This window comes from Pseudorasbora parva, chromosome 1, assembly GCF_024679245.1.
Source record: "Pseudorasbora parva isolate DD20220531a chromosome 1, ASM2467924v1, whole genome shotgun sequence".
Lineage (NCBI taxonomy): Eukaryota > Metazoa > Chordata > Actinopteri > Cypriniformes > Gobionidae > Pseudorasbora > Pseudorasbora parva.
The window spans coordinates 41,884,818-41,900,184 of NC_090172.1; the positions used below are offsets into that span (position 1 = coordinate 41,884,818).

Consider the following 15,367-nt stretch of genomic DNA (forward strand, 5'->3'; position numbering starts at 1 on the left):
GGTAGGTTTAGGGGTAGGGGCAGTGTACGGGGATAGAAAAAAATGGTTTGTACGGTATAAAAACCATTACGCCTATGGAATGTCCCTATATGTCACAAAAACAATGTGTGTGTGTATGTGTGTGTGTGTGTGAGGCACAGGCCCTAAATTAAGCTTTTATTCACAGAAAAGGCTCACATTTTGCAGCTTATGTACTTATCTGCATTGTATTTTAAATTGCTTTGGAAAGAAACCATGGACTAAGTGATCATGAACATGTTTGTTAAAAGGTGCCCAGCAAAATTTGCTTTACTAGGGCAGCAGTAGTACAGGGCATATTCAATGTAGCGGTCTGTGACATTGTGTTAGTCTTACATTGTACCACCACATGCTGGAAGGCCAGACTTGTTTCTCATGGCTGTACAGCGAGACGTAATTGGCATTAGGCAGAGCCCGTCTGAGGCATTAGATCTGTCTTCCTCTAATAGGGATGAAGGTCATTGGCAGCATAAATCTAGCACATGAAAAGAGATGAAAACGGGCACGGGATGACTGCTGATATCATTTCTGTTTCAGATACGTCGGTGTGATTGATGAGGTTGAAAGCAAACAATAAATCTTCTCTCAGGTGAAAAGAAGGAGCAAGGCAACTGGCACACTTGTGTCTCTCCTTTAGATCACTCACAATCCATTTATGCTCTGAATGATCAGACATATTGGCATTCGACTCCATCACTGACAGAGAGAGGTGTGAATCAAAAGCAGACACTTTTGGCTTCATAAGCACCGTCGGCATTCTGCATGTTCATTGGCTAATGGATTGATTGGTAATAAGAGACACTATGTAATTGCTGTCTCATAGATCACTGATCACTTATATTGATCTGCCATTCAGTCATGCAATAAATATTCTCAGACAACGTTACAATGACACCAAAGTCTAAGCACAGCAGCACCCTCCACGTTGGCTCACAAAGCTCTGACCTATCATGGGTGAAGATCAGTTACATGATCACATGTGTAACGTGGATGTGTTTTATTAGTTTATGCAGTTTATTAGTTATTCTTTAGGCAAGAGGAAATTAGACTTAAAGTAATATGTACATGCTATTGTTGAGGTTAGTAAGATTTTTTTTGAGAGAAAGATTGCATTCATAAATGACAGTACATTGACTTTTACATTGTTTAAAAAATTAATATTTCAAATAAAAGCTGTTTTTGAACTTTCTATTCATCGAAGAATCATAAAAAAATGTATCATATCAATCAAAACATTGATCAGTATATTCGCTGCTGAAAATTCAGCTTTGTCATCAGAAGAATACATTACTTTTTTTTGGTATTTTTTAATAACAAATAGATATTATATATTGCAATAGTATTTCACAATATTTATTTTTTACTGTATTTTGAAAACATTAAAATATCATATTGACCCTAAACGTTTGATAGGTTTTTGTATATAAAACATATTTTTTGATGTGGTAAGATTTACATTTACTAAACTGCAAACCGCATGCCAGCTTGCAGGAATGCATTCGTAATGAAAACGGCTGAATTGTGTCTTCAGGTTTCTTATTCAGGTATTTGAAGTCGAATCCGGTGCCAAGAGAGAATGCTGAATTAACTGAAGCTTGATGATTTAATTGAAACATCATTTTACGGAGGAATTAGTCAGACAGTGATGTCCTTATTTGGACATGTAACTCTCAAGTGTTTATGTAAATTTCATGCACACATCTGTTTGTACATTTTAACATTGTGTTGCTAGAGGGAGAGCGTACAATTAAATCTTTTAGACTTTATCCATTTTTACTATTCCCCTAATTTAAATCTATTAATAAACACCGCCTAAGAGCAAAACCTGACAAGCGTTTTTGAACGTCATTCTGAACATTGCCCTTTTTAGTCACCATCCTGCTTCAAGAACGTGTTTGTTAACACTGCCAGAAGCATCAGCTAAAAATGGAGTTTAATAACCCTGTACAAGCTAAAACGTCCGTACACTGTCGCAAAATTGGTTGCTCATCCACTTGGGGAAGGCACTATTTTGTTTTCTTGAAATAAAGTGGCTGCTAGAAGGGTATACTAGCAAATAACCTTTAACAGGGTGTATAATCACTTTGATTTGTGTTTTAGTATGTGGAAGAGAAACGAGAGATATAATTGTGTTTGTGGTCCTTACTCTCATTAAACGTTTATTTAAAAAAAACTAAAAAAACATTTAGATACATTTAGTTCTTCCCATGTTCACAATGAAGCATGTCGGGTGTATGTTTGACATGACAATTGTGCATGCGCTTCAGTCTTATTTTTACCCTGGACACTAATATTCAAGGTCACGCTTCACTGTGCAACTAAATTAGTAAAGGATTTTTAAGAGCTTAATACAAAGTCTTGTCACATTACAGGTTATACAGCGTATATTCAGTGTACAACTGTATCTACATGTGTCTTATTTAACGCTCCAATTATCAATAACTATCACTTCATTCAGGTTTATAGAATTAGAGGTGTTTGTGATGGATGAATCAAGAAAACAATCTCTAATTGTAAATGATTTGCTGTCAAACTCAAGGCTGTCTGTAGATACAATGAAACTTCCTCTGATTAAAAGTCAATAATCGCTCGACAGGGCATAGCCGCTCACGTTGCCGTCTTCATTGTCTCACAGAGACCCCTGATGTAACTCTGACTTCATCAGGGATCGATTCTCATTCTTGTGTTCTTGATCAGAGGCATTCCGTACAGAAGGAGGCATTCTGTCTAGATGCCTTAGTCGTATGTGGTTGTGTTTGTGGCTTGTTTTGAGGGGGGCGGAGGACATCTTTGCTTTAATGATGTTCCATAGCCCCCGCCCCCGCGAACGGGATGCCGCTAATTCGCACTGACGGTCTGTCATGGAGTCAGATGACTCAGAGGCACATCAAGCACATGTGCCTCCATTGTGCACCCCCCCCCCCCCCCCCCCCATCACCACCACCAATATAACAGAACGCCAAGGGTTCCAGCACTACACTCTGTCACATACTTACTACATGCTTTGCCTGCTACAGGGACGGCAGCCAAGAGACGGGGCAAGAGGGATAAGAAGTAAGAGAGAGAGAAAAACAACAGCAGCTATGTAGGCATTCAGGCAAGCCAAAGAGATATGCATTGCTCATTGCTCAGGATAGATCTAGGGAATTTCTGATGTGGACATTTTGTTTTTGACTTAATGGGTATGATGGTCTTGTTCTGAATATTGCACTGTAATTAAAAAAAAAAAGTTACCTGGTTGCCTTAAAATTTTGAGTTCATTGAAATTAACAATTTGCGTTAATACAATGAACATTTATGAGAATCGACAACCTTTATTCAAACTTATTGGGTAATTGTGTGTGTTTTTATTTGTGATGATGCAGTGAAACATGCCAAATTTCATGATTTATCAAATATTTAGAATTTCTATTTATTAAACCAATTTCCTTCATTGTATCAACTATATTTTATAATTTCAATAAACTCAAAATTTTAAGGCAACCAGGTCACTTACTTCATTAAGTTAAACCAACAATATTTTTTTTTTACAGTGTAGGAATAAGGGTTTTTTTTTATAGAAAAAAAAACCTTCTGGTATCTCTTGTATTATAATTTGTATTTTATTTTTTTATTGTTATGGCCAGATTAATTTAAAGTGCCCCTATTATGCTATTTTAAAGTTTCCTAATTTAGTGTTGGAGGTTTCCAACAACATGTTTACATGTGTCAAAGGCCAATAAACTGTTTAATTTTCTCATAATATATATAGCACATCACCACAATGTTCAATAATTCTCAAACTACTCGATGGATTAATGATCTCTCTAAATCCCTCCTTTTCACGAGCCTATACTCTGCTCTGATTGGCCAGATGGCCCAGTCTGTTGTGACTGGTCTAGCGCGAACAACATGTATTTCACCATAACTGAACTCCAGCTCTGTTCAGGAGGCTTCCTAAAGCTCAGCGATAATACACTCTGGTAATTCTACATCAATCCCAGCACGAGTCCGAATCGATGATGAAACGTTGGAAGAACTAGTTATTCAACCCGTACCTTGAGCAGGACGTTTCTCAATGATGCTACTCAGTTTGAGGCACATTATAAGATGTTTCAACTGTAATTCCTCACCCTTAGCATTAACAAGTGTGCATCCATGTGTGTTTCTAATATTGCGGTGCACATTTGAAAACTGTTTAACAGCGCATATGTTAGCTCAGCTGATGTAAACCTTAATGTTTGCAAAACAAATCTTGCTCCATCCTTTATCTTTACTCAAAGTATAGTAAGAATGGCAGACAATCTGCATTAATAGACACGCTTTTAGGCAATTCTGCTGCTCAAAGCTGATTTGCAGTTGTATTTCAGTTAGACAGTAATAGAGTCAGTTAGCCAGATATCTACACGATATGAAACACAATAAACACATTGAAGAGTACAGCGTCTTTATCGACATGATTCTATCCAGTATCCGCTTCAATGTGTCTGCGCGGCGTGCACGCGCAAAAAGTGGACGGGCAATATGTTAAAGTTTCGTCTTGATGTCACAACAAAAAAGCTTGCGATTTGTTTGTAAAATGACTTGTTTAATTGATTCAGAGTCGAATCTTACTTTTGAGAGACAATAACTTTATATTCGGTGCACTTTCAGATTTAAAACTTTTGCAGGATGTTTTCATTCAATTAGAACTATGTTACACTGTTACACACTACATTAAAGGTCATTTTCAAAAATCCATAATATTATATTTAATTAATATAATATGACATTCAGACCAACCAGTAGAGAGTGTGATCTAGCTTTTACAGGCTACAGCTGTTCAATTCACAAAATAATTTTGAGAAACCTAACGATATAGACAGAATAATATCAGTAACATTTTTACTTTTGTGGATTTCCTTATTTAATCACATGAATTCACAATGAATTCACATAAAAAAAATCACATAATTTCTTGAGTAGGTATTTATTTGAATAAGTACTTACTTTGCAAGTGTTAAAAAAGTATGTTCTTCTATAATGTATGAGCGTGTGTAATATGAATGTAATTCGGATGTACTACATTGGCCATGTTGTCATTATTGTGAATTGGAAGCAGTGCTTGTTGCCTACTTTTTATGAGTACTGTGAATTCAGACATATGCCTACTTCTTTTGTCACATACTACTATATAGTAGAGAAGTATGTGATTTCAGATGCAGCCAGTCACTTGATTTATTCTTGAACAAAACAGTGATTTTAAACAGTTGGCCAATGAATAATTCTTCACTTGTCGCCACCTACTGGCATGATGATGAAATCTGCAGATAGAAAATTATTCCCATCCCTAATATACACAGGCGGTGTTATATAAACAATGAAAAGTCACAGTTCTGTTGGACTGTATATTGACACTCTTGGAACGCTGCTTATGTAATCAAATTGGAAGACAACTAGTGTGTATAAATAATTATTATATTTCATTTTGTGTACAAAAAGAGTGTACACATTGACATTCTCATTCTTAGAGTGGTGTCATTTGTCAAAATTACTTACCGATTATTCTGAAACTCAATTTATGTTCTCTCTCTTATACCTTTACTTTTGTTGTAGTCATTCATCCCAGCTGTACAGTAAATCTGAGCAGTGCTGCTTCAACCTCGCCAGAGTTCATGGGATTTGTGGTTGTTGTTGGATCCCTGTTCACAACACAAAAAAAAGGCTGTTCAGGAGGGCTAAAATTAGCTAGGGAATGAAATGTCTCAGAAAAAGGAAAATTGGACTCAATTACTGGAGAATTCCTTATTCAGTCATGTTTTGACCTCTCCTGTGCCAGGAAAATATGAACGTCGTTTAGTAGCAGAGAGAGAGAGAGAGGAAAAAAAGGACAGCAGAAAAGCGAGAGTCAGAAGGAAAATGTGTGTGTTTGTCAGGAGCTCTGAGGGTACGCTTGTTTCCAGTGGCACGAATCAACTCAAAATATTACGGTTTGATCGGACCATATGCTTGGCGGTTTTTATACGTTTGACTGCTCAGCATAGAGATCTCACACATTTGATGGCTTGCCAGCCCAACAGTGTGCTAGTGTTTCGTTACTTTAGTGTTTATTAAGAATTCAGATGTAAGAGAAGAATTAGAAAAAACAAACAGGCATTTCAAATTGCTCAGACTTGCGAGTTGAAGTTCGGCAAAGTAAATAAAGCAAGCACATGTATTTCAATTACAGTATTTACAGGTTCCTACTACACAACTGCTCAAAACTCTAATTATCTTCAGTTCTTTTATTTAAATCCTATAGAGATTATTAAAATACATTGTGTAAAATGTCACTTATCTTGTACACTTTAATTTCATGTTTTTAAAAGATGCCTCGCGCTCACAAAGGCTGGCTGATGTGATGGTAAAGCTCCAGTCTCCAGACTTCAGTGGCACATGATCCTTCAGAAATCATTCTAATAGTCTGAGTTGCTCCATTAAACATGTATTATTATTATTATTGTAAGTGTTGAAAACAGTTGTGGAAACAGTGATACATATAATAACTGCTAACATTAACAATCGTCATCTTGCAGTCCTTTCATCTTGCGTGACTGTCTATTGCAAGATGTTTTCCCACAAATTTTTGGCAGGCAAAAGACTTACGTTTCTGGACCAGTGTGTTGTGTTGGAACTGCTCTGGTATAATCAGGCTGCACTTGAAGTTGGATTGTTCATCTGTTCTCTTGGGCTCCTGAAATCTTCTCAGACTTCTGAGCAGCCTGCATAGTGTCTTGCCACTTTGTTACGTGACATGAGTGACAGCACGCCATCCAGTGGCCCTCGCGTTTGCCACAGCTGGCATTTTGACATAATGTTATGCTCTGAAAATTACTAATTGTGTGCTTTCTTACAACGACCTATAACTTATCTGTTGTTCAACCAAAAGGAAAAATTCTCACCTGTTCCAAGCCTGAATGACTTTCTTTCTTCCATGGAGCTCAAAAGGAGCTGTTAGGCAGACTGCTGTCTTTTCCCATAGAATATTTTTCCATACAATGAAAGTAAATGGTGGCCTAGGCTGTCATTCTGCCTAACATCTCCTTAATAGCTCCACGGAAGAAAGAACATACTTTCATTTTCAAAAGTGTTTTTCCATTTATGAATGAATATAGCGCTTTCATATGTACTACTGTACACCCAAAGCTCTTTACACTCATGTCAGGGGTCTCTCCTGGATCCACTTGGATGATGCGATGGCAGCCACAGTACAACGGCACCAGTGCGCTCACCACACACCAGCGATAGGTGGAGAGGAGAGAGGGGGATAGAGCCAATTCAGTAGATGGGGATTATTAGGAGACCATGATTGGTGCTCATGACCCCAGAGAGTCAGGACCTCAGTTTAACGTCTCATCCGAAGGACGGTGCTCTTCGACAGTACAGTGTCCCCATCACTATACTGGGGCGTTAGGACCCAATTAGACCACAGGTTGAACACCCCCTGCTAGCCTCACTAACACCTCTACCAGACGCTCCTGGTTTATCCAGTTGGTCTCCCATCCAGGTACTGACCAGGCTCAGCCCTGCTTAGCATCAGTGGGAAACCAGTTTTGGGCTACAGGGTGATATGGCTGCTGACGTAAGGCTGCTTATTAATTTGTGTTTATAATGTGCACACATGTATGCTTCTCTGTTGAAGAGCAGAATATGCATGGTATTACCTAAGGCGAATATCAAACAGCATTTTTGTGTAATTGAAGGACACTGCGGGATGGGGAATGGTTGTTCCAAATGAAAGTGAGCAACCAAATACCGAGGCCATTAGCAAAGGGTACATGTGACAGAGTCGTTTTACCATTTATGATCCTGTGATCCTGAGTGTTGTGTACTCCTGATTCATTTTGAACAGTGAGGTAATGTATTACCTCAAATTACCAGGGCTTTGAACCAATCCTGTATGCATTTACAATGTTTATTTTATTTTATTTACTTCTATCAAATTGAAAGAGACAATTAAAGCTGCATGAAATATATATTTGACACAACTTTTCACAACAAAACATTTGACACAACAATCTTGACAGCTATTTTAATATTACATAATGAAGATTACATTATGATTCAAAATAAAATGCAGTAACCACATACGCTACCCTTCAAAAGTTTGGGGTCAGTAAGATATGAAGAGTTCAGATGCAAAAGCCTCTAAAAGCCACTTCGGTCAAAATGTGATGATACTAAGTGAATGCTCTCCTCGTATAGTATATGTTCATAAAATACTTTCACTTCAAACCCACTAAATCTCAGCCTCAGCACATTCAGAAGTACCCATACTTAGGTGAAAGCCTATACATAGGAGCCTGACAAAAATGCTTATTTAAAATAAAAGAAAAACCTACCGACGAACTTAGAGGCTTTTCAATCTGAAGTCTTCAGAGAGAGAGAGAGAGAGAGAGAGAGAGAGAGAGAGAGAGAGAGAGAGAGAGAGAGAGAGAGAGAGAGAGAGAGAGAGAGAGAGAGAGAGAGAGAGAGAGAGAGAGAGAGAGAGAGAGAGAGAGAGAGAGAGAGAGAGAGAGAATAAAGATTTATTCAGTAGGAACATAATGTTGTAATGTTACAAAAGATTTCTATTTCTAATAAATTATGTTGGTTTCAATGTTATATTCATCAAAAAAAACATTTTATATATATATATATATATATATATATATATATATATATATATATATATATATATATATATATATAAAATTCAGGATTAATGTTGAAAATAGTTCACTATAAACATATATATATATATATATATATATATATATATATATATATATAGTGTTCACAAAACACTATATATTATTAAGCAGCACAACTATTTTCCACATTAATAAGAATAATAAATGTTTCTTAAGCACTCAATCAGCATATTGATTTATGATCAAATAAATGCAGTCTTGATGAGCATAAAAAACTTCTTTCAAAAACATAAACAAATCTTTTGAAATGTATTGCCACATATGAATCAATAATGCCTGCACCCTTCTGGAGTGAGTAGGGCACTTTGAATGAGTTCACCTTTAATCTCATTAGCTTGTTGTTATTGTTGTTGTTGAGCAAGGGTAAAGAACTGTATGTGCTTTAAAGGTGAAGGTTGTCTAGGTTCAGTCTTCTGTGTGTCACTTGACACTGCTCTTCTTTGTCACCGAGTCTTTAATGACGCTGAGGAAACTCTTACTTAAAAGGGATAGTTCATCCAAAAATGTCTCAAGTTTTTCCAAACCTGTATGTGTTTCATTCTTCTGTTGAACACAAAAGACGTTGTTTTAAAGAATGTTGGCATCCAGAGAGTTGGCGGTCGCTATTGACTTCCTTTTTTTTTTCTACATAGAAGTCAATAGGTGCCGTCAAATGCTTGATTGCAAACATTCTTTAAAACATCATCTTTTGTGTTTAACAGACAAAAGAACAGGTTTGGAACAACATGAGGGTGAGTAAAAGATGACAGAATTTTCATTCAGGTGAAGGACATGGAGTAAAATGTGATAATCACAAAATTTAAAGTAAAAGTCAGTAATCAAAATCTTTTGTTGTTTCCTTTCTGTTGCAGTGTTGTGAGTCTTGTCTATGAGAGACTTTTCCGTCAGCCTTTGGACTCCTACAGAGGGGAACGGCCATGACTGTCAGTCACTGGATGGCAAGTGGACGGGACGGACCCGTGGACGGAGGTGTCACTGAAGTGGACATCAGATAGACGCTGGACATCAGACACTGCAGCCTCTCAGACGAGCAGTAAGACAGGAAGACCATCATCAAGCCAGGTGTCAAACTGTTTAAGATCCGCCCCAATAAATGCCTTAAAGACACACTACACTACATCTCTATGTAGAGGAACCTGCAGCAGGAGACTTCTTAAAAAAAAGCTTGACATGTTTTCATTTTTCTCTTTATGAGTGAATCAGTGTCTTGCAAGAACAGATGTGAATATTTTCTTATAATAGAGAAATATCTGTTTGGGTGTAATATTGCCACTTGTTTTTTTGTTTTGTTTTGTTTGTTTTTTTGTTTGTTTTTGTGGTAGGCCTGGTGAAAGCTGTTAAATATAAGTGAAGGGAAAGTCTACTGTCTGTCTGTGGCAGCCTCTTCCATCTAGTTTTATCTCTTTTCATTTCCTAAACCAAAAGACTGCCAGCTGAAATGGAGAAATTCAGTGGCAGTGCTCAATGATGTCAGTCTGGACGGGTCACAGATTTACAGTATGAATGCAGGGTCGAATCACATTCCCTTCAGCACTAGACTCATTGCTTTTGCTCAAATCTTTATTGATCAAGAACAGTCTGCTTTAAGATTAGAGTAGCTGTGTCTGTGTCATCAAAACCCTAAATGTTTTTAAAGGGATAATTCTGTCGTGATTCTCACCCTCATCCAGTTATTCCAAACCTGTATGACTTTCGTTTCTCTGCAAAATACTTTAGTGTTATCTATCCATACAATGCAAGTCAATAGCTACGTTTACATGCACCCAAATAATCTATTTGCAGAACCTGATTTCACCAAGTACGTGTTGCTGGAACAACATCTTTGTTGATCCTGGAACAAGATTCCAATTAACCAATCAGATTTGAGGGGCAAGTTTACAGTTTATGTCAAGTTTATGCTTAAAACCAGGGTGAGATGCTTCTACATCAGTGTTATTCCGTCTGATTTTAGTCATAACTAATGGGGTAGGGATACGGTTAGGATTACATTTTCGGACAGGAGTTTTGATCCATAATATGTTGACCTGGAACAGGAAAATTAGAACGTGCAATCTATTTATAGTCTGATTTATGGCTTAGTCGGACTACACGTTCATGTAACCATCTCAGTTGATTTAAATATCGATCAGATTGAAAGGGATTGTGTAGACCTAAAATTTGATCAACAGGAAAAAATGATGCTTGAATCAGACTATTTTCTCAATCTGATTCATAGATACCTCACACACACACGTGCAGTTGTTTCATATGTAAGTTTTACGTCATGTTTTATTCTCACGTCTTACGAACTGGTCAGTGGAGGGTATTTATTAAACATACACTAAAAAGCTCTTGAGACATACATGCCAGCTTTCTTTTTAGCTAAATCATCAAGGCAAAAACAACCATTATTCTCGCGCAGCTCCGGTCATGTTATCGCAGTGGCTTTTGCTACTTAAAGGGATGGTTCACCCAAAAATGACATTTCTGTCATCATTTAATCACCCTGAAGTTGTTCCAAACCTATATAAATGTCTTTCGTCTGCTGAACACAAAAGAAGATATTTTGAAAAATTGTAAGTTGATCAACTGTTTAGTTACCCACATTCTTCAAAACATCTTCATCAGAAGAAAGACATTTATACAGGTTTGGAAGATGACAGAATCAAAACCTTTTGGTGAACTATCCCTTTAAATGAATATGTGAACCGGATTGCAATGTTTAAGGAATGTTTATAAATGAAACGTTCAGAATCTGACGAAAATGAGTGCATGCGAACATACCTAATGCGGTCCAGTGTTGTTTTGGACCGCACTAAGTTTCATTGTATGAACGGAAACATTCTTTAAAATATCTTTTTTTGTGTTTTACAGAAGAGAGAAAGTCATACAGGTTTGGAAGGACATGAGGGTGAGTAAATCGTTTTTGGGTGAACTGTCCCTTTCACACCCGGAGGAGTAAAACAGTAATCAGTAATAGTTATCTGAATAATAGACCTATATGTTTGGTGGCCTTCGTGGTCTCCAAGGTGCAGTTAAAATGATGAAGGTTGAATTGTGGGTGCCATCAGGTTTGGTGGACAGCTGGTTATTCATTTGAGTTGGTGCATTACTGGACTGATGCCCAGCGCTCAGATGGTGAGCTGAGTCTGCTTCTCTCTGTCTGCATCCACTTTAAATATCAGTGATGACCCACTGCAGAGTTTGGTTAATAAATATCACCGATACGTTTATCGCAATAGGAATAACACTGCTCTGCTGTCGTGGACTGGGAATTTTGGTATTGCAGTTCAATTCGCCTCTTTGCAATACCCACTATAAATAGTGCCCTCAAAAAGAAGACTGCAAATTACAGTGCCACGCACCGACAGCAAGACAATAAAGCCACATATAAACAGATCTGCAAGTCATATTCCAGGTTAAGTAACACTCCCTCGCTCTCTGTTGGGAGACACGGCAACAGAAAGAGACGATGCTCTCTCCGAAACGACTGCCCCACAATCCTCCCTGTCTCTGTCTCTCTTTTCATCTCCCACTCCTTTTTCGTTCTTTGTCTTTTGCTTTCCTTCCCTGCCTATCTGACATGCAACCAAGCATGCAGACTTATGCACACAGTTGTCTTCTCTTTCTCTGTCCCTCTCTATCTTTGTCTGTCTGTCTTTCCTGTCGGAACTACTCTGAATAGACGACGTGTCAGAAATCTAGCATAAACGTGGTCTGAACTTATAGCATTGAAACGCAAACAATTTCTAGAATGAACCAGCTGCTTCGTTGTCATGGAAATACATTCAAGTAATCTGTATGCAAAGTTCTATGGAAGTGTACTATCTATTTTTTTAAATCTAGCCTTGAACATTGTATAACCAAAGTCGAAACCCTGAAAACCTATGTTTTATGTTTGGACCTCTTTTTATTTCTTGAAGAGATTTAGTCCTAGTAAATAGATGCACACGAAACACGACTTATGTACATAAGCAGATGTCTATTTTATTGTGTCCTCGAGGTCACGCGTCATTTTAGGCAGATCTACTTTTTGACTGTTAGCCTTCTCGAGTCCCAGGCCCTGTTTTTCTCGTTCTCTTAATTCTTAATGGTTTTGTGCACCTTGTGGAAGCCGATCCTGCCGGTTGCAGACTCTCTCTCCTCAGCTCTCTCTTTTTTTAGCGTGTGTGTTAGTTAGTTAGTTAGTTAGTTGACTGGACTCTCTAGCAGAGGACCACTTGCTGAGTGCTTTTCATAAACTGAAGCCGAGATCATCAGGTGGATCAGCGCCATGAAGCAACTAAACATGGAGCGTTGCGTCGCGTCACGTCACATGTTGTAGATCTGCATGTGACTTTAATATGTAAATATGTGTTAGTGCTATTATGATGTCACCTCGACATGTGCTCGATGCAGTGGATCGGAATGGTTTACAGTTGAGAACAAAAGAATTCCTTAACATCCACGATGCGACGCGCATGGCTCTTTCATTACACACTGAGTCAACAGCCAAGAATTACCAGCCAACCGTGAGGAGACTTTGTTACCATGGAGATGCTCTGCCAGTGCTGACTGGTCAGCTGGCTTTGGGGGAAAAAAGAAGCTTTGCCCTGTGAAAGATGGAAAATTATGAGATAGACCATATCAGCACATCCTCTCATTGAGTTGATCGATTATTTTGTTCATATTCAGCTTGCTGCGATTAAACGAGAGCTAACCGTTTAACACAGGAATATGTAATGCAATGGAGAGAGATCTAAAAGCTCACTTATTTGATACACACACACACAATGTTACCAGTATGAGTTGACTATTAGGGTTGCACTGACATTAAAATAATGCCAATACTTATTTTCACATCATGGCTGATAGACAATAAACGGATGATATTCAAATTCTATGCTATTTTGTTTGAATACACTTTCAAATAAAACTAGGTGGTACAAGTAAATTTAGGCTTTGCGACATTATAATGTAAAGGATATTCTTTTTGTGATTTGCTCAAGATAACACTGAACAGTGTTATTAAATCAATAGTGTTTTAAAGTTAGATGATTGGAAATCGCTAAAGGCGGAAATGAGCATGCACAAAATTATATTCAGTATTGACTGACATGCAATATTTCTTTATATCTAATATTGGCTATCACTATTTGATTCCCAGGTACTGTGTGAGAGATACAAATGAAGATAATCTTTAGAAACTATAGCAATCATAGAAAGAGAACCTTAGTACACCAATGTGATATTTGATGTTACGTATGAACAATAAAAAAAATTCTGTTGTGGTTTTCATTACAGCATGAAATATGTTGTACTTTGTGTACAAGTGACTGTCTGCTCATTGCTAATGGATTTCAGTGAGCTTAGATAAATTCTTCAGAGTCATGATTAAGCATTTTTTCACTTTTGTAAAGTGTCGTAATGGACCGTGTGTAACGCTTGGCTGCTCACACAGTAATGAAACCGCAGGAGAACACCGCTGACTGAAAAAGATCTCTTTCAATTACCAGATCACCTTACTTCAGGTGTCCATCATACAGCACTGCATACAGCTACAGGTCACTAACCAAACAGGCAATCGCACGCCAGAAATATGAATCTAATATCGGATCATTTTGGTAATCGCAAGTGTATTTCTGCTTTGATGAGAGGTGTGTTGGTGTGTGTTGGGTCAGCTTTTGTGCCTCCTAACAAGCATGCAGAGGGAGATGCGCTCGGCGAGTCTGTGTTCTTTCGATGAACAATCCAGACGGCAGGAAAGTGTATAGAATCACCCCCCTCAAAGAAGTAAATAAATAATCAGATGTTCCTCTATTCATGTGAGTTTTGGATGGGCTTGCCCTTTCTTTCTGCATGATGCTTTGGTTTTTTAAAAACTTGCATCCTGATTGACGATGTATTTGTGTTATTTATTTATTACTTCTTTTGTTTATTTTATTTTTTTGTATATTGGAGACCCTGTATCATTTCTTTCTGTTCTTTTTGGGGGGGTTAATTCATCAATCTTCTGGATTTTTCTACATGCATATCATTTTGTAGGCAGCAATATGAGATGTGATGGAAATGAAATTATGTGCAATGTTGAAAATTAAAAAACAAAATATAATATATTAAATAAAAACGAAGAAGGCCATTTTTATCTCTCTTCTGTGTGTGCATTTTTTTTAAAAACAAAATTGATCTTCATTATTAGCACTCATTCTGCTCCACTGCTGAGACTCAAATCTCTATTAGTATGTGACTTACAAGTCTTACAAGTCTCTCACAATATGTTCATGCCATCTCTGACTGAGGCATGCGACCAAGGACAAAGAGTTTTGCCATTAAGGGACATTTTCTGATGCAGGGGCCCATGCCCATGACTTGTTTTTGACACCTGATCCTTTAGTCATTCATGTACGACAGTGTTTAAATATTAAACATGGAAGCTGCATGAAGTAATTACTAGACTCTTGGATTTGCTCCAGACGCAGTAGCTGAACTCCCACTGAAAACAATGTGCCTGAGCTCACACCCTGCAAGCAAAATAGCACTGCGCCGCGCTCCATCTAGGGGTCACGCGCATACAAACGCTCAAATGCGGCAATGTAAACACAAAAACACTTGAATGTTGATGTGGTCCTTCCTCTTTTACTCACATTCACTTGTCCACACTAGTGCACCAAAATAAATGAGGTGTTAATTAGTCCCAGTCT

The 15,367-nt window shown here is 37.7% G+C and overlaps 1 protein-coding gene across 3 annotated transcripts in view; it reads left to right on the forward strand.

Moving 5' to 3' along the window:
* Window positions 1-14,811, forward strand: part of kcna4 (potassium voltage-gated channel, shaker-related subfamily, member 4) — a 40,727-nt gene extending 25,916 nt beyond the window's left edge. For 2 of the 3 annotated variants that reach the window (XM_067441159.1, XM_067441165.1), the window contains exon 3: window positions 9,560-14,811. The gene's annotated coding sequence lies outside the window, so the exon portion shown is untranslated. The remainder of the gene's footprint in view (window positions 1-9,559) is intronic. The other variant, XM_067441172.1, reaches the window with a different exon arrangement.
* The last annotated feature ends 556 nt before the right edge of the window (window positions 14,812-15,367 follow it).